The 27,064-nt window shown below is 38.5% G+C and overlaps 2 long non-coding RNA genes across 2 annotated transcripts in view; one reads left to right on the top strand and one right to left on the bottom strand.

Annotated features, from left to right (window-relative positions):
• Positions 1–695: 695 nt before the first annotated feature.
• Positions 696–27,064, top strand: part of LOC147035375 (uncharacterized) — a 71,700-nt gene continuing 45,331 nt past the window's right edge. Inside the window, exons 1-3 of the long non-coding RNA XR_015062228.1 lie at positions 696–962; positions 7,706–7,824; positions 20,173–20,296. This is a non-coding gene — a long non-coding RNA (uncharacterized LOC147035375). The remainder of the gene's footprint in view (positions 963–7,705; positions 7,825–20,172; positions 20,297–27,064) is intronic.
• LOC147035376 (uncharacterized) overlaps positions 18,004–27,064 on the bottom strand; it is an 86,524-nt gene continuing 77,463 nt past the window's right edge. Inside the window, exon 3 of the long non-coding RNA XR_015062220.1 lies at positions 18,004–18,542. This is a non-coding gene — a long non-coding RNA (uncharacterized LOC147035376). The remainder of the gene's footprint in view (positions 18,543–27,064) is intronic.

The following is a 27,064-nucleotide window of genomic DNA, read 5'->3' on the forward strand; positions in this document are numbered from 1 at the left end:
CAGCTTCACCACGTGATGAGATGGGAGCAGTAACAGGGTTAACATTTGTTTCACTATTTCCCGCTGACAAGGATTCATGGTTAACATTTACAAAAGTGACAACAGGATCATCACTAGTGGTCTGTGTATCACCGTCAATCGACTTTCCAATAGGAGAGTTTTTAACGAGTGAAACAGTTTTTTCACTGCAATAACAGGTAAAGTGGTCTCTGAAAGAGAGACGTCTCTGTCCTCACCGGCAAGTAGGCTGAACTTGTTGTTCGGAGGTACTGGGGTCGGGGTCCATTCCGGGTCCATTCTGGGTAGGCCTTGTAGAGTGACGTCAGTCACAACTGCGGGAACATTACCAACAGATTCCTCGTTTGTAAATGCTCCTTTCTTCTGGGTTAAACGACCATCAGGTAAAGTCTTTCTCTTTTTTGATGAAATGATGGTGAAACCATCCCAAACATTCGTTTTGCTGTTTCGACGATCGGGCTGAGAGGACTGGGGGTTGTTACCGGACACGGGATTCGCTTCCTTCACTGTCGAGGAAGAAGAAGAGGAAGAAGAAGAGGGAGAAGAGGGAAAAGAGGAAGAAGAGGAAGAAGAGGAAGAGGAAGAAGAGGAAGAAGAGGAAGAGAGGAAGAAGAGGAAGAAGAGGAAGAAGAGGAAGAAGAGAAGAAGAGGAAGAAGAGGAAGAAGAGGAAGAAGAAGAAGAAGAAGGCGTATTCTTGTTGACGAGGTTTGTTTCATCGGTTGACGAGGTTTACTTTGGTCAAGATCGTTTCAAGTGTCCGAAATTACCACATTCGAAACGTTTCAAGGTGTCCATGGTTACGTGGACTTGGTAATCATGATTATCAATTTGAGTTTTAAAACGATGTTCAAGGTTCTTTCAGCGCAAGAGGGAAGAAGCACCACATGAGCTTGTCTCCGAAAAGACATCACATGCTTCGTCCGATCGTCCTGGCTTCGTAAAGGTAACAGAGTGATCTGAGAAACCACAGAACCATAACGAGATAATTCGGAGATCAGTGTCTAATTCTTCAGGAAAGGAGGAGCGTTCGAGATCATGACCTTCACGGCCGGTGTGTCCAGAGGGGAGACGAGCACGAAATGTCCGTCATCTGTTGATAGTCCGGTCGATACGATTTCGTGAACCAGTTCTGTCTCAGACAGGAAGATTACCACACGTTTGTTCATTCGCGAGGCTGCACGAACTTTGTCAGGACCGACGATGTTTCCCGGAGGGATAACGAGATCCTCGACGCTGACATCGTCGGGTGCGACACAGACGACGCCATGTTTTCATGTTCATCCTTCAAATGCCGAATAACGGGAATAAGAAGTCATGTTTTGGAGGGGGGAGGAGGGGCGATTGCTCTCGTGCAGTAAGTAATTAAATACGAGCCGAGACAGGTTTCCAAAGGAAATAAACACAGCTACAGTGAGGAAAAAAAACGATCAGTTGAAGGGCCGGGATGGGCCGCCAACTAAAAGCTATCTACAAGAAGCTGTGGGCTCTTTCTCTCTCTATCTCGGGGAAAAGGTATGCGAGGAGAAAACTAGGGGATGGGCAGGGGAAGAGATGAACCGAAGGTCAAACCGTGAAATAACAAGGACAGATGGGCGGGGTGGGCTGGGGTGACGACGGCATGAGGGAAGGCCGGAGTGCGAGGTCTAACGAAGAGGGGAGGGTGGGAGCACAAATAACGATGCGTAGAAGGAAACAAGGGAAGGGAGGTTTAAAATGATGTGAAAGGGGATAGAAAGGCGCAAAAACAGTGCAGATCACACTCTCACCAAGACCACACAGCCGCCATGACACTCCACTCGACTCACCAACAGCCAGCAGGGAGCAAGAGGGAGAGGGGGAGAGAGGGGGAGAGAGGGGGAGAGAGGGGGAGAGAGGGGGAGAGAGGGGGAGAGAGGGAGAGAGAGGGAGAGAGAGGGAGAGAGGGAGAGAGGGAGAGAGAGAGAGAGAGACAGAGAGAGAGAGAGAGAGAGAGAGAGAGGGAGAGAGAGAGAGAGAGAGAGAGAGAGAGAGAGAGAGAGAGAGAGAGAGAGAGAGAGAGAGAGAGAGAGAGAGAGAGAGAGATGGTGGTAGGGGGGGGTGTAGTTGGAGAGAGAGTTGGAGAGTTCATAAAGCATAGAGTTATGCTTTATGAACAACATATTGTCGCGGCACAGGCGGCCAAGGTTAAACCCCCGACCCAAAATTGTGGTGACGTGCGGTTAACACAGCCAGCCCGGATGGTCAAGACGTCTTTCCTTATTAGGAGGCAGACACGTTGATCCTCGGAGATTATCACGTGTGCTGAAAGGGCATGGGTCAATGGCAGGGCGACTGGGGCACATAATGGATGCACAGGGAGGATTACACTTGAACCCCACGACAAATACACTGACAAGCACTTAAAATGAACAGATTTAATGAAAATGGACAAATATTTACAAAGGACAATAATCAGGATGAAATCATATGAGGTAAATTAATCCGAAAATCTAAATCGAGGCGCCTTGACACACAGATTTAAACACAGACAAGGGGAAGCAAAATAAAAGAAAATCCTTCCTTTATTCTGGCACTCAGCTTTGTTCAGAGATAGTCTTTGTGGAAAGTGGAATTAAGGCGATTCAATTTGCATGTTTTGATGCTTGCAAAATGGCGCCAAGTCGCTCTCTTGCAGCAGAAACATTCATCAGGCAATTCATGAGCAGTATTCAACACCAAGGCTCAGAGACCCCATGCAGCTGTTTCGTACATCGATCGTCCTCACCAACCCACTATTTGATTGACACGAGGCTTGGGATCTGTTCCTCATGACCAGCCAATAGTCAAACGCCAGTGTCTTACGCGAGACAAATCGCCTCAGCACGAATTCGGGAATCGTGCAGTCTTCTTCCTGCATCGAAGGAAAGCCAGCCGTCAAGCCCTGTTCTTACAGGCCATCTCCGAGCTTCGTTTTCTCTCGACCACATGCACCCCTGACTGCACTCATGCGTTCCTCCACTCAACTCAACTCTGTCCAATTTGATATGCTGCCTTCACCTCTGGGGCATGGGTTGCTCGCATGAAACCCAGAAAGGCGGGGCCTCTGCCCGCTCTGCACATTTGACGAGCTTCTGATATCAGGCTCATCAATCATCAGCCTCGGGGGTGTGACTTCACCTGACATCACCCTTGTAGATGGGGCTTCTTCCTACTTGGTCATGTTATAAAAATCTAATTCTTCCATGGTTTGTAAAACAAAAACAGTGAAAAGTCACAGGGGGGCAATTACATACTGGGGGAATTTATCCTTAATCCCTATCGAATTAACATGGCACCACACTCTGTATGGTGACAAGTCACACGTAAACTCACAGTCTTCCTACTTAATTACATTAATATGTCTCCGACACGTCCACGGACCAAACAACTCTATTCATTACGAGCTTTCCTATTAAATTTCCCCACCTTCCTCCACAACCGTAGCAATATTCTCTCTCTCTCTCTCTCTCTCTCTCTCTCTCTCTCTCTCTCTCTCTCTCTCTCTCTCTCTCTCTCTCTCTCTCTCTCTCTCTCTCTCTCTCTCTCTCTCTCTCTCTCTCTCTCTCGCACGCACACGCACACGCACACACACACACACGGCTGATATTGGCAGGCTGATTGGAGACTGTGATTTTCGACTACACCACAAACTGTATACACCCCAAAAACCTTGAGTAGCTTTCGCCCTTATTTTGGGGGAATTTCAACATGCAAATTAAGAAAAAGCAATGTTGCATTATGGACGTTTCAAGGAGATGTGCATAAACATTAGTCTTTTTAAACAGCTGCTAATCGTTGTGTGACACGTTGAAAAATATTTAGCTCTGTAATTTAGAAAACATGTTGGAAGGGCAAGCGACTTGGAAATCGGGTGTTATCAAGTTTATTTAGCTTTAAAACTCACAAAGATATGCCATCATTTTCCAGACCATAAAGATCGGCCAGCATTACACATGACATCAGAACTTTCCCCCTTAATACCAAAGACGTTAAAACTCACATAACCTTTCTAAAGCACACTCGATTCATATAAAATAACCAATGGCTTTTGAAACAGCCGCTAGTACAAAGGAAAACGCGATCATTCATACGCTGCTGAGGATAAATGTTAAAGCCAACTGGACGCCTGTACCGCCGTCCTGGCCAGACTAATGTAATGTGTTACGGGAGCAGTAATTCTTGCCACCATACATTTACAGGCACACAAATTCCATTAAACCGTCAGTTAAATTTGTTTTTTTTTCACATTTAAAGGACACTTGACGACTCGTGAACCCGTTGGATTCCCGTTGTGACAGTGGTTGACAAAAAAATCATTTCAAAAAAAGAAAAAGAAAAAAACGATAGCTCCAGTGAACTCTACTGCTGAGGTTGTTTGCATTGATCAAATAATCCTGAAGAGTTCTTTACTGAATCGGGAATTGATTTTTAAATCATTTTTTCGTTGCCAGATTTGAGTGAAACTTGATATTGTACATCGCAGGAGAATGGTGAGTCAGGTGGCCCTAAAATTTTTGCGCTATCGTGTACCGTTTTGGCTGTATTTCGGGAACATACATGCATACATACAAGATGAGAGTTTTACGAATATATAATATAGATAGATGGTTGGTTTCCCACGAAACTTATTAAATCACTGGGTGAGTATCCTCCACTCCTGCGCAACAAACATGGCCTGTTCCAAGTTCCGTACGAAGTTCTGCACGGATAAAGAACACCAAAAGGAGAACCACAAAGGCTTACCTTTAAATATAGTTCTTTCAGTGTGGAAATCAAATGAAAATCCAGCGAAGTTCAATTCAAAAATATATCAAGCCACAGAGAAAACAAAATGTCAGTCTATGCTTTTCACAGCTCCAACCAACATCGAGGAAGTCACAACATGAGATCGATGGATGTTATTGGGTTTTTTTGATTTTTGTGCCTCCGCTGACGAAGTTACCGGTGGAATTATGTTTTCGGGTTGTCCGTCTGTACATACGTACATACGTCCATGCTAATTTTCTTTGTTTTCTCTGCAACCGCTTATCCAATGCACACAAATTTTTCAGAAAGGGTGCAACAACTCATGTAGAATGTGTCAATGATAATTATGATGTCATAGTTCACGTGGTGTGGCAGCCATGTTGGATAAAAGGAAAAACTTAAAACCTCTGTATCTCTGAAAGTGCTCCATGGAAACAATTGAAACTTGGCATATGTGAAGTTGCATTACCAAGGCATACTCACCAAGTGTAAAGCTGCTCACCAAGTATTGACCAAATGTGAAGTTGAAGGCATACTCACCAAGGGAAACAAGTGTGATTTTTGTTTGATGATGTCAAAGGTGGCTTCATTAAGATGCCACAATTGCATACGTCGAATCCTTTGGCCGATCAGTATGAAAATTCTTGAGGGTTATCTTGGACTAAATTGCATTAAGAAGAAAAAAATGATGATTTAATTGGTCATGTTGTTTGGCAGCCATATTGATTTTTTTAACATGAAAACCTTCAAAAATATTCTCCTAAACAGCTGAACAGATTGAGACAAAACTTTACAGGTATGATCGCCAATCCACAAGGAACAAAAAGTCATCCAGCTATGACATCACCGGTCACATGGTTTGGCAGCTATGATTTTTCGAAAAACCTTTAAAAATCTTCTTCTCCAGACGACTTGACAGATGGAGGGGACACTTCATCCACATGTTCCCCAAGCCTTGTGGATACCTGGGTGTTCATGAATAATTAATCCGTCACATGGTCTGATAGCCACCTTGGATTGAACAAAAATATTTATTAAATTATTTCTCTTGAATCGCTTCATCAATCAACATGAAACGTCATAGTTATGATCTGGTCATCATGGGGAAAATCTTTTATATTTCAAACTGATCGGACACGTTGTTTGACAGCCAGAATTATTATATATTTTGAATCTGGGTTCTGGGATTTAAATCAAACTTGTTACAAGTTTGTATCTGGTGATGTCACGACGTCGAAGAGTGCCCTTCTAGTGTTATATGTATCGATGTCGAAGTGACGGGTGAATAATGAAAGCAGATTGCACAAAAAGGTGAAAATTTGATGGCCAAAAGTGAAATTGCCAATTTTCAGCAGGTGAGGCACGACCTGAAGAATGTTTTGGCACTGCCTGGCCAACACAGTCAGTCAATATGAAATGTGTCCATTATCTTTTTTTAAAATCTATCAATGTCGAAGTGATGGGTGGAAAATGAAATCAGATCACACAAAAAAGTTTGGGGTTAAGAGATTCTAGAGGTTATTATGTGTATGGAAATGAATTAAAGCCAAGGACACTTGCGTCTCCAGGCGTTTACTTGCGATTCAATGAGATGAGGGAAGAAAGTGAAAAAAAATTGAGTGTTTTATCCTTAAGAAACTGTTAAGGCCTGTTATAAGTCAATGCATTGTTGAGCATGGCAAAAAAATATGGCCAATTAATACCCCAGCGATGGACAGCAAGGTGAGCAAGGATGAGCCTTGCTAAAGGATAATGAAATATGACCATTAATAATCTTCAAAAGGGGGTTAAAATCAACCCAAACACCCAATTTTCATTCTGGCACTCTCCTGGAGTTCCCTTCGTATGCATGCAAACTTTCAGGCCATGAGGTTTCATGGTTTTGGATTTATGGAGGAGACCCACACTGACTGACTAAGTCACATTTAAGTATCTATCATAATGAATGCCAGTGTGTCAATCACATCAAAAGCAATTGAATCACATAACATCACAAGCATTTGAATTAACCAGACTTGGTGTCTTACTCATCAGAGCATCTGTTCTGATCCTGAGAGGTCAGCAGTTCAAACTCCTTCAGAGTCATACCTTCTTCTTCTTCTTCTTCTTCTTCTGTACATCCTCACTTCATAAGGGGTGAGGTCCAATGGTACCAAGCTTCTGCCCTGCCTTGACCACAATACTCTTCCATTTGCCTCTGTCCTCAGCCAACTTTCTCCACTCTTCGACCATCCCTACCTTGCTGATATCCCTCCTCACACAGTCCTCCAATCTCAACTGCAGTCGATGTCTTTTCCTCCAGCCTTGCTCCCTCAACCTATCTGCTCTCTTTGCCATTCTCTCCCCCCCCCCCCCCCGTCCGCCCCAAGTGTATGGCATTTCACAAATCTCCCAGCCAAGTTCATCTGCATACAAATCTCATCTTTCTGTTCATCTATCTTCGTCCTATTCACCCTCTTCACTTCTGCAATCCTCATGACACAGTTGTTCTCGCAAACCTGCAGTGCCTGTTGTTGTTTCTCTGTCAGTGCCACCATTTCCAGACCATAAAGATAGGCCAGCATTACTCATGACATCAGAACTTTCCCTCTCAATTTCAAAGACTTTTACAATTGTACGTACTCTTTCCTTCCTTGACACATCATTTTAAGAGGATATTGCATGGACGAACAGTCATGTGTTCGTAACCATAGGACAGGCTTTGATGGCCTACTGGCATCGTTCTGCATTGAAGTTCCATGTAATGGAACTTATATAACAGTAAATAACACTGGAATCTCAGTTTCAGCATAAGGAAGTTCCGTCATCTCCTGAGCATGATTTTTGCAATTGAAGAAATTAATAAAAATGATTTGCTGCTTCCAAACATAACACTTGGTTATGTGATCTATGATTCATGTCTGAATATACACAGAGTTATCAAAGCATCTTTAAACTTTGTAGGAGAGATTCCTGGAGATGATATTGACATTCCCTGCAAACCACATGGAGTGATTGGTGAAAGTTCATCTGCACGCTCAGTTGCAATGGCACGGATGACAGCACTCGCTTTTACTCCACAGGTAATTGTTGTGTCATTTAACACTTATAAACTGGATAACAAATGTTCACACACCTTGTTAAATACCATTTTTTTTCAACCCTTGAACAGTCATAATGTGCATTTCATCGTTAATACGTTAGAAGGCTTGAAAACTTCACAATAAAATAATCCTTCACAGAAATATCATAAAAGAGCAATCCTCACAAAATAATGATCTGTATTTATTCTTCAGGAGCATATGAGAAAAATGTTTTGCTGTTGTTTTTGCTATATAATCAGTTTAATCATGATACTCTGAAGTTCAATGGTACCCTTTAATATTATTAGACAAGGTCAATTTTCAGAAAATGTTCGTGTTGGAGGCATTTCATGTTAACGGCTGGGAAACACCTTTTTTAGACATATTCATATGTTCTAAATCAATCTCGAGGGTTTGCCCGGCTGTATTTTCAAAGATTAACCCATAAACTTGACAAATCCAAGATGGCCACCATTGCTTATCGAAAATACCTAAATTATTGTATCTCTAAAACTACTTGACCAATATCAATGATGTTGATGTCTATATTTGGGTTTTCACACATGCTTGATCAGTTGGAATTAATTTTAAGTTGATTGTAGGTCAAGGTTATGCATTGGGACAAAGGTCAAGGTCATATTTTGACCTCTTGTTGCAGACATAGGCATATCTCACGAGGTAGACGAGGTCAATTTTCAGAAAAATGTTAATGGTGGAGGCATTTCATGTTTACAGGTAGCAAACATTTTTTTTGAGATGTATTTATAATTTCAAAATTGATCTTGGAGGTTTGCCCTGCTGTATTTTCAATCGTTAACCCATAAACTTGATGACTCCAAAATGGCCACCACCAAAACATTAAAAATTCATTTTTGTCATATCTTTGGTGCCAAACATGGTAAGAACATAAATAAAACAAGTGTTTGTATGTTTTAGGTACAATGAATCCATTGAGACCATGATTTAGACCTCAATATGTCAGGTTGTTGCTGGTGGATTCACTGAAGCTACAATCGTCAAGCCATCAGACCCAACACGAGACTTGTCTGCGCTTGAGGCCAACCATGAGGAAGCTGATACATGCTTAATTTTGCACTGTATCCATGCTCATATGGAGTCAATTGTTGTATCAGTACGTGACACAGATGTCCTTGTGTTGCTGCTCGCTCACAATGACAAAATGGGACGTATGACTCCACTGATGAAAGCTGGCACATCAAAACATCCAAAATATATCCCAGTACATGATATTCATGGTCAAGTACCGATCGACCAAGTTGCATCAAAGCTTTCTATGCAATCACTGGATGTGACAGTGTTTCCCAACTCAGTGGTCACAGCAAGAAGACAGCCTGGCATGTCTTCCAGCATCACCACAGAAACTTGAGCCATCTGGGAAAGGGCCACTTAACTGAAAAAATCTCAAAATCAGCAGAGAAGTTCATCTGTCAGCTATATGGAGTACGAGAGGCAGACACATGTGACAAGGCACGAGTTAAACTGTTCTGCATAGCACAAGTGCAAGAAGCTATCCCTCCAATATCTGATGTGGAACGATTTCTCATCATGCGAAGCCATTACCAAGCCAGTGTCTGGAATGAAGCCCACATGCCATCTCCAGTTTTTCACACGGTAACAGATATCGGTTGGGATCGCAAGGATGGTCAGTTAGTACCAAGACTTCTCTCTCTACCACCTATCCCAAAAGCATGCTCAGAGATCATGCCATGTGGATGAACCAAGTGATGACTGAGTAATCTCTGTAGTTGCAGAAAAATGCGCTTACCATGCATTGAAGCTTGCAAATGCCACTAGCATGCCGACGAATGTCGGAACATTCTACCTGATGGTACATAAACTAAGTGCTCCACACACACGTAGTAATGTAACATTACAATATAATTGTGGACATATAAAAGTTTATATTTTGTGATGTTAGATACTTATATTTCTGTAATATTTGATAGCCAAACCAAAATCCGTTACAACCTAACCAGAATCAATGCCACCCATCTGGAAAAGCATATAATTTGATCATAAGAGCTGGTGCTGAGGACCATGCTCCACCGGTTGGTCAAGTGCTGGTAACCTCTGACCACACTCTTATAAGGCATCTGATCAAGTAATAATTAAAGAAGTAAACCAGAACATTTGCAGTTTTAGTCAATGTTATCAGTTAAGTCTTTTCCCCTGTCTCGTCTGTGTTTAACTTAAATTTTCAAGTTTATATTCACATATCGGATCAAAGGTCTATTATAAAATAGAACAAGGACAATTGAACATTGAGTTGCTAAAGGCACTGAAATTTTAAGAATGCCATTATACAGGCACATGATCGTTCTCAGTAGATCATAAAGTATGATTTAAAATGTTGATGTTATATCGAGTTATTTTGTAAAAGAAAAGGGAGTTGTCATGATCGTTATTTTCACATTTCGTTTCATGTCATGTTTGCAAGAAACAATAAAGAGAACCTCATTTTGGAGTTGACGTCTTAAAAGCTGGATTCTGTGTTTCATGTGGTGCATGTTTTGAAGCATTACAGCTTGTAACAGGCTGTGATGAACATTATAAGATATGTATCATGCATGTGTTGATATTTGATTTAAGTAGTTTATAAATTAACAAAGTCTTGCCAGCCGTTTCTGCTTTATTGATCGGCAAAAATTCAGTTATGATTTCCCATTCATTATGAAACTCATTTGGTAACTGCACCCCTCTTCTTCATTGATCAATGACAAAATATAACTATAGCTGCATTCATTTACAGCCAGTATATCCCACATCTTAACCATTATATTATGATAAAGTTAAGTCACTCATTTAAAGTCAGTCAGTGATAAAATTTGCCCTAATGTGGTGGCCATCTTGATTTCTTAACATATTGGTGTCTAAATAATGGTCTCAATGGATTCCTTGTACCTAATAAGATACAAACAGATGTTTTATTTATGTCCTTACCATGTTTGGCACCAAAGATATGAAAAAAAAAATGAATTTTTCATGTATTGGTGACGGCCATTTTTGATTTATCAAGTTTATCGGTTAACCACTGAAAATGCAGCTGGGCAAACCTCCAAGTTCGATTTTGAACATATTAATACATCTAATAAAAGTTGCTTGTCAGCTGTAAACATGAATATGCCTCCACAATTTACATTTTCTGAAAATTGACCTAGTCTACCTCCTGATATATGTTTATTTCTGCACCAAGAGGACAAAATATGACCTTGACCTTTTTCCCAATGCATGACCTTGACCTACAATTAACTTAAAACTTATTCCAAATGATCAAGCATGTGCGAAAACCCTAATATAGACATCAACATCATTGATATTGGTCAAGTAGTTCCAGAGATGCAATAATTTTGGTATTTTCTCCAAGCGATGGCGGCCATCCTGGATTTGTCAAGTTTATGGGTTAATCGTTCAAAATACAGCTGGGCAAACCCTCGAGATTGATTTAGAACATATACATACATCTAAAAGTTGTTTGCCAGCCGTTAACATGAAATGCCTCCACAACTTTAAATATGTACATTTTCCCAGATTCTGCACAGTCTATATATGGAATGCAGCATTTCTCTATAATGTATGAGCATTTATTTTTAATTTTTTTGTATACATTGCCAAGGCTTGTATGAGAGCTAACACACAATGCACAGCAAGGGGGGGGGCATGAGACAAGAGGGGTGGGAGAGGGAAGGACAAAACAGTGGGGAACAGAGACATAAGGAGATCTGTAGAAGGGAGAGGGATTGGGTGGGAACACTGGGTATTCATGGTGGACATGACAGGGACTTTCAGGAAGGGAAGCAGGGAATTTGAAGGAGGTGGGTTTGGGGTGGATTAATGTGGGTAGAAAAGATCGAGGATTTGGATGGCGGAATATATGAGATGGTGGTGTACAGTTGTTTGAAAGCCTGGAGGGAAGAATGGGATTGAAGAGAGTGTAGGAGTTTAATCCAAAGGCGGGAAAAAACGAGGAATGAAAGAGTGAAGGTGAGCAGTGATCCATGATTTTGGTAGTTTTACCTGAAGGGGTTTGCTGGCGGACCTTGAGCGCCCTGCGGAAATATGGAGGGGACATATTGAAGACAGAGCGGGGGGGGAGGGGGCGAGACAGAGCTGAGAGGAGACGGTAGAAGACAGAAAGACTACCGACCTGCCTGCGGTGAGAGAGTGAGAAGCCCAAAGACTCAGCCTCACCGTAGGAGATACCAATGATAGTTCATGTGATCTTCATGTTTTCTCGGTGTGCCTGGTTGAACTGCCATTCAGCAGAGGCACACAATTGAAGTCTTCAGTGGTGAACACATGACTGAAGATTTTGTTGAATGCTTCAGCTTTATCTGTCAATCACTTCCATTCTGTCCCCCAGCTTCAAAGAACTGATGCTTTTCTTTTTGCTCTTTACTTTTACGTTCACATAATGCCAGAAATATTTGAGATTCTGTTTCAAGTTAAAGATAAGTTTCTTCTGCTATTCCTCATGAGGGTTCCAAGTTGCATTATATAGGCTGTCATTCACCTTACGGTAGTATCACTTGTCTCTACTGCACTCAGAATATTTGATTCTGTCCCACGCATGACGCTTGCAGCTAGAGTCCCTCTTGTAGTGTATATTTGGAAGCCTGGTGTTGGCTTTGCGATGAGGGTGGCTGGCGAGGGATCTCAAAGTCCTGAGTTTGAGCCCTGTTTGCCATTGAATTAACACCAGGTGGAGTTGACTCAGCCTGTCAACCTTCAGAGGTTGGCAAAATGAGGACCAGTCCACTGGTATCGGGGCACAGCATCAGAGACATAGCTGCACCCACAGCAAGTGATGCTACCGCAGCCATGTGCTGCATATGAAGGAAGAGGAGGAGGAGTGTATATTTGTTTTTTTTTTTTACAGTGCCTCTAGAAAGTCTACACCCCCTTTAAAAATTTTCACCAAATGTTACCTTATCGCCTGGAATTAAACTGCACTAAATCGGACTTTTTCTATCTTTATTTAGACATCGTAACCCACAACTTCCAAATGAAAAACAAATTCTACAAAATTCAGAAAATTAAGTAAAAATACAAAACGAGAATTTGGAATCATCTTTGGAAGAAAAGTATGAATGTAACTCCGCATTTTTCATTCAGTGTAACTTTGATATCTTTATTCAGATAAGTCACTTTGCATCGTGCAAATGCCTGAGTGATAAAAAGGAGTTTCCGTCTTTTCTGCGTACAACTCCCAGTGATGCTTTCCAAGCCATTGCTTTTGCCCAGTTGGTGACTTACTTTGGATGGCTATACATGGGCACCTTGGAAATAAACAGGGACTATGGAAAGCAAGGAATTGATCAGTTTATGTATGAAGCTGAAGAAACAGGAATATGCATTGCTTTTCGCAAGATGCTCACTGAAGAAAATAACATTTCCAACAATAAGGGTCTTGGTAAGAAAACATGTTTTATCATCATCTTTAGAAATTTCTGATTCTTTCTTTAAATAAAGTTATGGAAGAGTGAGAGTAGAAAACCATTATCAATCTAAAATATAACCAGAACTATCACTGAAACCTTTATGTCATCGTAAACAATGTCCCGTTTTTGCAGGTACATTGATAGAAGAAACAAAAGCCACAATCATCTTAGTTTTTGCATCAGATAGAAATTTGTTGGGGTTGACAGTGGACCTGTTGAAACATAATGTCACAGGTAAAACCTGGATGGCTAGCGAAGCTTGGGTATCATCATCACTCATTGCCATTCCGAAGTTCAGTCACATTTTTCGTGGGACAATTGGGTTTGCTTTACGCAGAGGGATAATTCCTGGATTTCAAGAATTACTGATGCACCTCAGGCCTCAACACAATATAAAGGCAGAAAATGGTCATCAAGTTGCAGCCCAATTGAAAACAGAAAGGAATGACTTTGCAGGAGTCCAAACAGGCCTTGCATCAAACCAACTTCTTTTATTATATTGCAGAAATGTTTTATTGAATTCCACAATTGCAAGCTTCAGCACATTTACTTTATTGAACACATTTACTTCAAAGTATATGTGTGAAAGTTCAGTTAAACCAAACATTTCAACATCAAGAGCCATTTTTATCAAACCAAGAAAGAATTATATAACTGAATCATCTCTGAGGACGAAGAAGAGAAATTTAAAGAAAGACAGTAATTCTAATATGCCCCTTTCACGTGAATTGTATACAAGTGAAATCAAAAGTTTCATTCACAATTTTTGGGAAACCCAATTCAATTGCACATGGAATACGGATGATGATGCAAGAACAGCCTGCACTGGAGTTGAAAAATTGGATTGTGAAAATGGCAGTTTTACAGATGTTTCCCAGATTAGGGTTACTTATAATGTGTACCTGGCTGTGTACAGTTTCGCACATGCCTTACAAAATTTGGCTGAGTGTTTACCAAGTTCTAGCCTCTTTATAAACAACACTTGTCCAAGCATTCATGACTTTAAACCTTGGCAGGTGAGTGTTTAATGAAATTAAGGTTTTTATTCTCCTATATATAATTTTCTTTATCCAATAATATTTCACATGCTTGAAATGTAATATTATTTAAATATTGTTAAGGATCTGGGGTTTGAGGCTTCTCACAAGAGGACACACTTGGGTCCCTCCCGTATGCCCAGTCCTGAGGCTGTCGGGCACAGATAACTCCATGCCCCAGTGGGTTGCTAAGCAACCATGAACAGCGATTGGTACTGCCAATCCTGGCAGGGTTACATGACTTCGCGTGTTACCATTTCTGGTGGATTGATCACATCAAGCGAGTTTCAAGCTCTCAATGCACAATTGTATTAACTTACCGTTCGAGGTGCAGCAGAGTGGAGCTGCCAAGTACGCACCAGTAAATCAGAGCAAATTTGTTGGGCAGAACTTCCCAGTTAACCTGTGCATGGACTATGCTGGACCAATGGAGGAAAAGACAGGATGAGCTGGGAACATTTATAATATATGCAATTTATTATTAAGTGAGAGAGAGAGAGAGAGAGAGAGAGAGAGAGAGAGAGAGAGAGAGAGAGAGAGAGAGAGAGAGAGAGAGAGAGAGAGAGAGAGAGAGAGAGAGAGAGAGAGAGAGAGAGAGAGAGACATGTGGCACGATAAAGGTTTTAATCAAGTAATACATGCAGCATGGGAAAGCAAGGATTTGTGAGGTGCAGCAAAAGAAAACCAATTTCATACAAAAAGAGGACATAGTGCAGTAACCCGATCTAATACTTCAGCAATCTTATCTTATACAAACATGACAGGTGTCATCAGATTCATTCCTAAGGAAATTTGACAAGCAAGAAATATCGAGACAGTTTGAGTTGATTGCGACCTCCATTATACCCTGCGCGGCCAATGGGCCCATGCTTCCCAGTCGCTTCGGAGGGGAAGGAGGGAAGAAAACTGGGGGTGTCAAAGGTGCGTGAGTGAGGAGATGCAAAGGAGGTGTAGGTGGGGTGCAGAGAAGGGAAAAATGAAAAGAGGTGTGTGTCTGTAAGGTTGCTCTTTTTGCGCTTGTGTGTCCACAGCAGACGAGACAAAAGATAAGACACAGAACGTGTAAGAGGAAAGTTTATCAATGACGAAAATGATGGTCTGTAAATTTAAATGCTCACGGTCTATGATCGGTCTGTCATTCCGCCCTCTCATCCACCCACTGCTTTGCACTGCCTATTCCATTCCGCGTTCCTCCTCATGCCGCTGATCAAGCCAGAACCCTCCTCTTCTCACTCAGCCCCCAGCACCCAGACCTCAGCACTTCTTCAGCCCTCAGTGATTACTCAGAAACTACTTCTGACTCTCAACTGTGTCACTTCATGACTTGGCAGTGTGTTTTATAGAGATGTGACAAAGGAAGAGCCCAAAGTCTGATCAGGACGGTGGGTCGGCATTTTCCAGTGCTCCCATTGGTGCACGTATGCTTTCTCAAGAAGTAGCCCGGCCGCTACGAGGCTCCAAAGCCAAAAATGGCCTCATTCACCGCTGAACTCAGTCATGTGATGGAGCTCTGAGATAAACATGGGATGCCGGTTTCTGGGAGCGCTTTCCGGCCATCAACATGCGGTGGATACCTAATGGGGGTTGTGATTGAATGGAGCACCCGGGCTATCTCGGCGATGCTGAATAGATTCCAGTACTTGCTTGCGCTTCGAGCTACATGCAGAAAACGTTCTGAACATAAGTTTCTGATATAGTAGGCAGCGTCCATGGTTACCCGATATCCTCACAGGACAGTGGCTGGTGTCTGGGGTGCTGACTGTGGTTGCAGCATTCGTAGCAGTTGTGCTGAGGTGTTTGGAGCATTGTGGCATCGTGTTTGAAGTGTTTGGAGCGATTGTGGTGAGGTCGGCAAGCATATATTATTTTGGGAGAGAGACAGAGAGAGAAAATGAATAAGCCTATTTGTTCTATTATATTATAACCGCACGAGAAATCGAAGTGTCAACATCACTGTCATTCCGAAAAAAAAATAAAAACGTCCTGAAATGTTCTTGTGCCTTGTCCATCACCAGCACCCAGCCTTGACATGCTCCCACTCACAAACAGGCTTGAATGCCAGTTGACGTCACCCGCAAGAAACAGTTACGCCAAGAGCAACAGTCTGACTGGAATCGACGAAGCAGCCATCTGACCGGCACAGAGGAAGCAACTGTCTGACTGGACCGATGAAGTGGCCGTCTGACTGCAATGATGAAGCGCCTGTCTGACTGGAATGATGAAGCAGCCATCTGACTGGAACGATGAAGCAACCGTCTGACTGGAACGATGAAGTGGCCATCTGACTGGAACAATGAAGTGGCTGTCTGACTGGAAAGATGAAGCAACCGTCTAACTGGGATGATGAAGCGACCGGCTGACTGGAACGATGAAGCGGCCGTCTGACTGGGACGAAGAAGTGACCGTCTGACTGGAACGATGAAGCGACCATCTGACTGGAACGATGAAGTGACCGTCTGACTGGAATGATGAAGCGCCTGTCTGACTGGAACGACGAAGCGACCGTCTGACTGGAACGATGAAACGGCCGTCTGACTGGAATGATGAAGCGCCTGTCTGACTGGAATGATGAAGCGCCTGTCTGACTGGAACAATGAAGCAGCCATCTGACTGGAACGACAAAGCAGCCATCTGAATGGAACGAATAAGCAGCCGTCTGACTGGAGCGAGAAAGCGACCGTTTGATTGGAACGATGAAGCAGCCATCTGACTGGATCGACAAACTGATGCCAAATGACTGACAAACTGACTTGTTATCGACTGACCCGTGCCTCACTCATTGTTGACTGACCCGTGCGTGCGCCACTCCCAAGAACGGACCTCTCCCTCTTTTTATAGGCGGCCTGTCTCGGCGGCACAGACTCCCCTCCAAATCCACCCTGCCCCACTTGCGCACCATTAAGGTGGCAACCCGCATGTCCCGCGGTTATTTCTTGCTTTCGAGGCCATGCCTGTGCTGCTGGGTGAGCAAAAAGCAGCCATTTGTCAGAATTACCGAGCACAAACGTGAAGCACTCATAAAACTGTCAACAACAATTATTACCTCACTGTTCAGCCCGACATGAACAAAAAGCAGTTGGCGTCCAAAGAGCTGCGGAACGGGGTGTCCAAACGTCGAGGGAAAAAGGCGGGCATCGGTAAAACAAACGGCTATCTCATGTGCATGAATGTGTCTGTCGTAAAGAGAAAAAGCTCCCCATAAGAGAGGGGATCTATTCTTTACCCTTCTCAACGCATCACATTTAGAATCCCACAGGACATGGGGATGGGTCTATCCTGGACATGCATTTAGGGAAATAACTATCTGAGGACCTGGACGTTGGAATATATTCCTCAGATCGGATTCTGAAATCCGTAACAATATATACATATATATATATATATATATATATATATATATATATATATATATATATATATATATATATATATATATATATATATATATATATATATATATGTATATATATATATATTTTAAACATAACAATGTCAATATAATGCCAGTATGATAATAAGTTGTTCTTCTTTGTCAATGAAAATGTTTCATTAAATGTTGCATTTGATGTTCTTCAATCGCTTTGGTAAAACGAAAAGGAATAAACTTTTGCTGTGTATAACTTAACTGACTCACAAAACATTTTTAGACAGTAAGGAAGGCTCACAAAAGACTTCTTCCCTGTATAATTTTTTATTCGGAATGTCGTACCTCCAACCAACAAGAGCATTAAATATCAAATCAGAGGTAACAAGGATAGACATATGTCACTGGATGTTTTCAAAAAAACAATATACAATGAGAAATATCAGTATGAAAAGAATATATTTTTGTCTTAATCAAGAATTGTTCCTCCCTTGCATCCAAGCTTCTACTATACATTCAGAATGCATACTTTCAAACCAAAATGGGTGATCACCTAAGATTTGATGAAAATGGAGATCCACCTGCTACTTTTGAGCTGCTCAACTGGCAAGTTGGCTCAGCTGGGAATGTGCAGTTTCAGGTCATTGGTGATTTTGATTCAACAATAAATTCACAACATCAACTTCGTATTCATGAAAAATCAATTACATGGAACAACAATAACAACAAGGCAAGGGTCACAATTTGCTCTGCCCCATAATTATCCTCAAACCATAAAACCACATTTTAGGTTGTTTAGATTCTGAGAATGTTGCAGAAATGTCATGAGCCAGGCATCTTTCTTGATTTGGGTGATGGCTGTGCTTGAGAATATGGGGAAATAGAGGGAGATGGAGACACACACAGAGAAAGGAGGAGGAAGAGAAGGTGGAGGAAAAGCAGAGAGAGTTGTGCAAACAAAAAGAAAATGAAGTGCACACAATTATTGTTTGCAAAGGTAAAAGGAGAGAAGGGAAGTGGAGAAAGAGGAAAAAATGATGAGGGAAGATAAAGGGAAGGAGAAGATAATGAGAGAAGGAGAGTCGGAGTGAGAGAGAGTGAGAGAGTGAGAGAGTGAGAGAGTGAGAGAGTGAGAGAGTGAGAGAGTGAGAGAGTGAGAGAGTGAGAGAGTGAGAGAGTGAGAGAGTGAGAGAGTGAGAGAGTGAGAGAGTGAGAGAGTGAGAGAGTGAGAGAGTGAGAGAGTGAGAGAGTGAGAGAGAGAGAGAGAGAGAGAGAGAGAGAGAGAGAGAGAGAGAGAGAGAGAGAGAGAGAGAGAGAGAGAGAAAGAGAATGAAAAATTTTATAGACAAGATACTCACAACAGTCAAAGACATGCCACATAAATAGAATATCTAGACAGGTAAAGAAAGAAAATAAAATGCATTTATATATTTTCTCTCAAATTATATATCTACAGCTTAAAAACAAACTCTAAAGAACTCATAAGGCCCGCGGTTCCACTCCATTGAAGAAGGTAAATGAAAAGCTGTCCTATGACCTAAAAAGTAAGGAAGTAAATCTTATACCACTTTGATTGAAGCTGTTACCTGCGATTTTGAACTGAAAAAAGAATATATATGTATATCTATCTATATATATATATATATATATATATATATATATATATATATATATATATATATATATATATGTATATGTATATCTATATATATATATATATATATATATATATATATATATATATATATATATATATATATATATATATATATATATATATATATATATATATAAATATATATATATATATAAATATATATATATATATATATATATATATATATATATATATGTATATCTATATATATATATATATATATATATATATATATATATATATATATATATATATATATATATATATATATATATATATATATATATATATCTATGTATATCTATATATATATATATATCTATGTATATCTATATATATATCTATGTATATCTATATATATATATATATATATATATATATATATATATATATATATATATATATATATATATATATATATATATATATATATATATATATATATATATATATATATATACATATATATTTCACTGAGAAGAAGAAAAAAAGAAAAGAAGTGAGATATGCACTTCCCAAGCCACAGCCTGTCCATGAAAGTGATTATTGTGATTCATACAAGTTTTACAATTAGTGGATGGAGAAAACATATCTCTGGGTGGAGCAAAGGATGATGATCATTACTAAACTGAAGAGGAGTTTTCAAAGCATTTCAGAATTAAGCCTCTCATCCTGACATTTTGAGGAGGAAATAGATATTTTGAAAGGGTAGTATTTTGAAATGGCATTTACATTTTTCAAAATGGAAGCAATATGGAGGATGGTTGCATCAGCATTATCAATGAAAGTTATGTGACAAGATAAAATGCGTTGTATCTTTGTTCATTGTAGGTTCCTTCTTCAATTTGCAGTGAACCCTGCATACCGGGTACACGTAGAGTTTCCCAAAAAGGAGAACCTTTTTGCTGTTTTGATTGCGTTCCTTGCGCTCCTGGCGAGTTCTCCAACATAACAGGTTGGCCATTTATTAACATAAATATGGAGTGATTTGTGTGGCACTTTCAAAAGAATAAGGATTATTCTGTAATGCTAATTTGTATAAACATCGTTGTATTGTCCACCATGTCCAAAAATAACCATCCCAAATTCAAACTGTCAAAAACAAAAAATTAAATGAGAAACGACAATGTGGTTTTGGTGCATTTGAAAGATTATTTCTCAACTTTATATTGACCAGATTTGTCAAGATCATCATCCAAATCCAAATGGAGTTGAGTTGTGGGGAATGCACTAAAATGACACAATAAGGTGTTCAACACCCTTATCATTTTGTCTTTGCCTGCCTGTCTCCTTTGGAGTTGGAAAATGAGTTGTGGGACATTTTCCCCCAAACTCCCTCAGTTTTACATGTAAGTGATGGGGAAAAGGGAAACTATTTTTGACCAATCCCAAAAAACCCTCTCCAAAATCTGACCTCCCCCTGACGAGCTCAACAGTAATAATGATAATAATGATATAATCATGATCAAAACCCCCTTCCAATTTTACATGTCAATGAATAGGGATAAAGGAAAAGACTATTTGACCATCCTCCCAAAATATCACCCCAGATTTCTCCCCATCTTATCTTGACATATCTTGCCATCTTTATATTAATTAATTAATTAAGTATATAGCCCAATGGTCATTTAACTAAAAGAAAGGGCCCTTTCTACATTTAGGAGTTTTGTTGACAATCAAAGTGTTATTTTTCTCTTCTGACTTTCATCACCATTGAGAACTTTAATAAATAGTATGTTCAGATTTGTTTCTTGTCTTAAAATTTTTGTTGAGCAGAGATGAAATGATAAACTTCTCTCGTTGTTCTGGTTTGAGCTCCTCCTGAACCGCATATCATTTTGAGATTGTAGTAAATTATTTTTCCATTGACTATTTAGCAACCATCCAAGTTTTCTGTCCATTCAAGGATGTTTCTATTTAATACATGATTTAATTAATCTGTATTTAATCTTATTCACTTATTTGTTTCATATACTTCTGTTTTGGTTATTTCTTCAACAAGGTATATTTTAAAATTTTCACATTCATTATGTTTTACATTTACACACCAAGGCTGTGATTTTCTACACTCCTTGGTCTGGTTACTACCCGGCGCTCGCGAAGCAAAAAGTGGGGTAAAGAGATCAGTCGCATCTGTGTGCCGTACATACATGTGCCATATGTGCGTGCGTATGCACTAGAGTGTACCACTTTTGCAAAAGTAGTTGCTGGAATGAAGCACTATGTGCCGATCCATTCCACAAGTGAAGATAGTTGATCGACCAAAGTTTGAAAAATTTCCAGCCTTTTTTAACCGCGGGCCACCATTTTTGAAATTTCAGGAAAAATCCATATTTTTGGAAATTATATTGATTTTTGAATATTTTAAAAAATATATTTCTCTGTGTTTCGATGGCCGAATACACTTCAGTCGGCACCAGTATGATAGTAAGTATGTGTAAATATTATTCACAACTTGTCCCAACATTTTGAGACGAGGATGCCATTTTGGAATTTCACTGAAAATCCCATATTTTGACAATTATTGCACGGCACATTGTTAGGCATTTACAGAATTTCAGTTGTCGCGTTTCCATAAAGACATTATTAATGACAAATGAGAGCATGATCAATTAATTATGAGAACAACCAAATATGTTTGAAGCGACATGGTTTTCATATCTGACAACATAACAATCTAGCAAAGAAGCAACCACACAGATATCTTATAGAGAACATAGTGTTTGTTTTGTATAGTCTGGGTAAAGCTTCCTGTGCTCTTCCACGCACTGTAACAATGCTTGACGTTGTTTCTCATCATTGCACAAATGAATAAAGTCAGACACTAGCTTAATTCCTCTTTCAGCGAGATCATTTATGACACGCAAATAATTCGCACTTTCGCAAAATTTCCTGTAACTAGCAAACTTATACCACAGAGCCACAGGAGCACTGACCATTGGTGAGTCAAGGTTGATCTACAAGTACACAAAGAATAAAAATATATAAATTTCATTAGATATACACAAAATATACGATTTTCACTGAATTTCCAAAATGGCAAACCCTTCTCAAAATGTCGGGACAAGTTTGTGAATAATATTTACGGGCACTTACTATCGTAATGGTGCCTACTGAAGTGCATTCGGCCATCTAAACACAGAAATATATATTTTTTAATTTTCAAAAATCAATATTATTTCCAAAAATATGGATTTTTCCTGTAATTTAAAAATGGCGGCCCGCGGTCAAAAAAGGCGGGAAAATTTTCAAACTTTGGTCGATCACCTAACTTCACTCGCGAAATCGATAGGCATATAGTGCTTCATTCCAGCCACTACTTTTGCAAAAGTGGTACACCATAGCATGCACGTGTCTGCATTTTTAATATTCTTTTTCTCAGCAACCTTTTGTCTGATGAACACAAAATTTTCCAAATAGGTGCACCTCATCCTGTAAAAAATTTTGGCCTTGAATACGACGGCAAAGGTCACGTGGTTCAGGCGCCATCTTGGAAAACCCCCCAAAAAAACTTTGTACCCCTATATCTCTGAAACCAACCATGGAAAAAATTGAAACATGGCTCATAATAATGCACTCACCATGGGGAATAAGATAGGTTTATGATGATGTCATCATTTCCTTCATAATGAGGTCATAATTTGGCAAGTGCAATGCTTGATCTGGTCAGTGTGAAAATAAAATCTCTGCAAGTATTGAAACTGCCAACTGTTCAATGCAAAACTTTAACTAATTGATCAACTACCCATGGGAAGTATAGTTTGATAAAAGTGACATCATTGGTCACTGGTCTGAGTAGGGTGAATATACTGGTTCTGGCTCACTTTTCCCCATGTAAATGAATGGGGGATTTTCAGCGATTCATATTTTTTTCCCTAAAAATAAACCCCCTTTTTATCCCAAGGTATATTTATTTGTCTCCCCTTTTAACCTGGAGACACTTTTTTTTTCAAATAATCCATGCAATAAGATAAAGATTTGTTCAAGAACTAAAGTGTAAATGTGATTTGTTAAAGGTGATTCGAAAGAAATATCTAAAACGTCTAAGCCTCGGGACACTCTTTATCAAATAACCGATGCATATTGTTTATCTCACTCATTGAACCTATAAAGATTTGTTCATTCTCAAATTCCTTCAATAGTTTAATTTTCTTTGCACAATAATCCCCATCTAAAATATTGAAAAACAAAACATTTGAATCTTTATATTTTTTAAGATACCCCTTTTGTGCCATTACGAAATGATAAACTTCTCTTAATGCTCTTGTTTGACCACCTCCTGAGCCACATATCATTTTGAGATTATTGTAAATTGTTTTTTCATTGTTCAATTGATAACAATCAAAGTTTTCAGTCCATTCAAGGATATTCATTTTTTCTTTACATCCTCTAACTTACTACTTTTTAAATTGATTAGCTTATTTGTTTAATTTACCTTTGTTTTTGTTATTTTTTCAATAAGACTTATTTGATATTTTTCACATTCATTATGTTTTCCATTTATATACCAAGACTGTGATTTTCTCCACTCTTTAGTTTGATTAATACTTGGTTTGACCATATATATATTGCAAAAAAACGCGGCGGTAGCCCTTAAAAAACCCTAACCCATCTTGCCATCGTTAAAACACAATCAATTCTATTCACTCTATCATACAATATCCATATGGAACACAATCTATTCCATGATCTAAAATAAATCTCTTATCATCAAAGGCTCCTAATGCCTTTATATTTACTTCTTCACTATATATGTTATGTTTATAACTTCTTATTGTATTCATTTTCCTATATACTTCTTTCTTATTCATCAAACAATTATAATAATTTCTAAAAGTTATTGATTTCTTTATTACATATTTCTTTATTCCCTTTAACCTCTTATCAATCTGATCACCATACTTATAAGCATATGCCTTTGCTCTCAATCCAATAAACTCACTCATTACTTTTCCACCCAACTCATCCTTAAACTTACCAACAACCTTTTCATTCTTTTTGGAAAATAACTCACTCTTCTTGCTGAAATTACTTGTATAATATACTCCAATATTTTTCTTCATATCTTTATAAACATCATCAGTTTTTATATCTAGGATAAAACTATCAGTGTCCATATAGAACAATGAAACATTTTCACCATACTCTTTCTTTAAGTCATTATACAAATAATCATACATCAATATCTTTGATAAATCAAGAACTGCTGTTCCAATATAAATTGGTTTATCCATTAAAATACTTTCCTTTTTCATATGAATTGCAGAAAAGTTCTCTGAAAAAACCTCTTCTCTCTCAAAACTTGGTTTATTTATCAATCTCGAAGCTTCTTTCCAAGATGTTGCGAATCTAATGTTTTGCCTGTTTCTAACATTTTCCATAGTCTTTCCAAATACAGCATTATTCATTAATTTATAAAAGTCCCCTTCAAATTTTACTTTTGTATTTGCTCTCATATCTGTATTGAATTGAATATACTTTTTCACCCAAGGACTTTGTTTAAATTTTAAAACTCCATGAATTTTAGCGACTCTCAATCCTTCTCTCAAAAACTGTTTCAAACTTCTCTGATGCAAAACATATCCCTCTTTATCATAGAATGATGTTAATAACTTTTCTGTTGATTTGCCTTTAATATTAAAACTTTTATGATAATCACTGAACCATTCTTTCTTTGGGGTTTCTTTCTCAAATGCAAAAGGAAGGTCTTTATGCTTATTATGAAGATCACTCGGGTACCTCAAATCAACTTCAAAATAATAACCTTCTTCTTCGTCATTCAATTCCTCTTGAGAAGAAATAACAATATTCATCAAAGCCTTTTCATAATCCTTTTGTTCCACCCACTCTAATTTAGCAGAAGGCAGAGATTGAGACATTGCCCATCCATACAAATTATTAGCATCAAAATACATCAAATAATTACTATCTTTTTCACTATCATAATTTGGAAGATATTTATTATTTGCTTTTGCATATCTTTTTGAACATACTTGTGATATTCCACCTCTCTTGGACTTCTCAATCATCAAAAGCATATCAACATCACTGATTAAATCTATATCTTGTTTTGTTATTTTCAACATTGCACTCCAAGCTCAACCAGGAGCTGTGAAATAGTGGGCAGGATCTAATCCATAACAATTTTTATTATGACAGAGTGATCAAAAAGCTTCAAACACATCAGCTAACAATAAGACATCTGTTTTTAGATATAAATCATGATATTCTCCAAGGTTCTTTTTCTTAAATATTTTCCATATTTCTTGTGTGTGTTTATATTCCTTATCACTTATCTCTTCTTCATAAAGGTTATTATAGAAACTTTATTTTGAAGGAAGTTGTGTTTCTTTAAATCTCATAAATGAATCCATATAATCATAAGGATAAATTCCCTTACTTGTAAGAATTTTCTCTTTACTTTGAATTTCATTCCTTGTTTGAATTTCCTCTCTCGTGAGAATTCCTTCTTTAATCAGAATTTCATCTTTAATCAGAATTTCATCTTTAGTTAGAATTTCATTCATTGTTCGAATTTTCTTTGTAATTAGAATTTCATCTTCAGTTAGAATTTCTTCATTAATTTCCTCATTAATTAGAGTTTCCTCTTTACTTTGAATTCTCTCTATAATCTGAATTTCCTCTTTAGTGAGAATTTCCTCTTTTGGAAAGAATGAATTAAGATTTGGAAAAGAGTTCGTGGAGCTTAGATTTGATGCGAGGTAGGCGAGTGGTGTTCCCATAAACTTGTAAGAATCTAGAAACCTAATACGAGTTAAAGGTTTTGTGAATATCATTTTTGTAAATGAAATATACTTTTGACTTGTGTTTGTTCCGGCAGAAATATTCCCTGGTGTTTTTGAAAGTTCATTTATAAATAGATGTGTATCATAGTTGGCGCTGTTGTGAAGAAAGATTGGAATAAAAGAAGGTAATTTATAATTAAGATTACAACAGGAATGAGCGGGACCTCTATATTTACCAGTAAGATGACAATGATCCCTAACTTTAGACTCCTTAATTTCCCCCTCACAAATATGACAGATATTGTTCTTTCTAAATTTTAATTTTTCTTCTTTGGTTAATTTCATCGGTTCATTTGTTTCTTTCATTAATTTAGTGAGTCTTATACAATCCTTTTCTAATCGTTTTACAAACTCTTGTGAAGCTTTTTTTCTACTATAATGTTCAAGTTTGTTATACTTTTCTCCAACAGATGATTTGATACAATAACAGAAACCACAAGGAATATGTTTTTGATATTTATTTGTATATGATTCTTTTGGATTAGGAGAAGCAGTATTTATCTTTTTAAGGATACATTCAAAATCAGCGTATATCACAAATGGGTGCATGATAGATTTATTATAATCTTCAAAAGAAATCTTTTCACAAGGTTTAGGCATTGTAATTACAGCTGATTTATGATTACTACAATATTTTGAATGTTGTTCTAATCGTTCTTTTGTATGAAATGAATTAAGACATCGCTTACAAGGATATATTTTGTTTGCTGTTCTGAATACATGAGAAGAGATTAATCTTGATAAATTATTGATGTATGTGTAATGTGAATTATTTCCAACACTAAAATATAAAAGATCAATGTGTGTTTCTTCATTTTTGTAGTTGTTTGAAATTTTTAATATTTGAACTTTGTTTGTATCCGTTAATCCATATACATTAATAGAAAGATTATTCTTTTTCTCAAATTTAGGAATAT

This window comes from Eptatretus burgeri, chromosome 1 (genome assembly GCF_056783735.1).
Source record: "Eptatretus burgeri isolate ZD-2024b chromosome 1, Ebu_testis_v1, whole genome shotgun sequence".
NCBI classification, from domain to species: domain Eukaryota; kingdom Metazoa; phylum Chordata; class Myxini; order Myxiniformes; family Myxinidae; genus Eptatretus; species Eptatretus burgeri.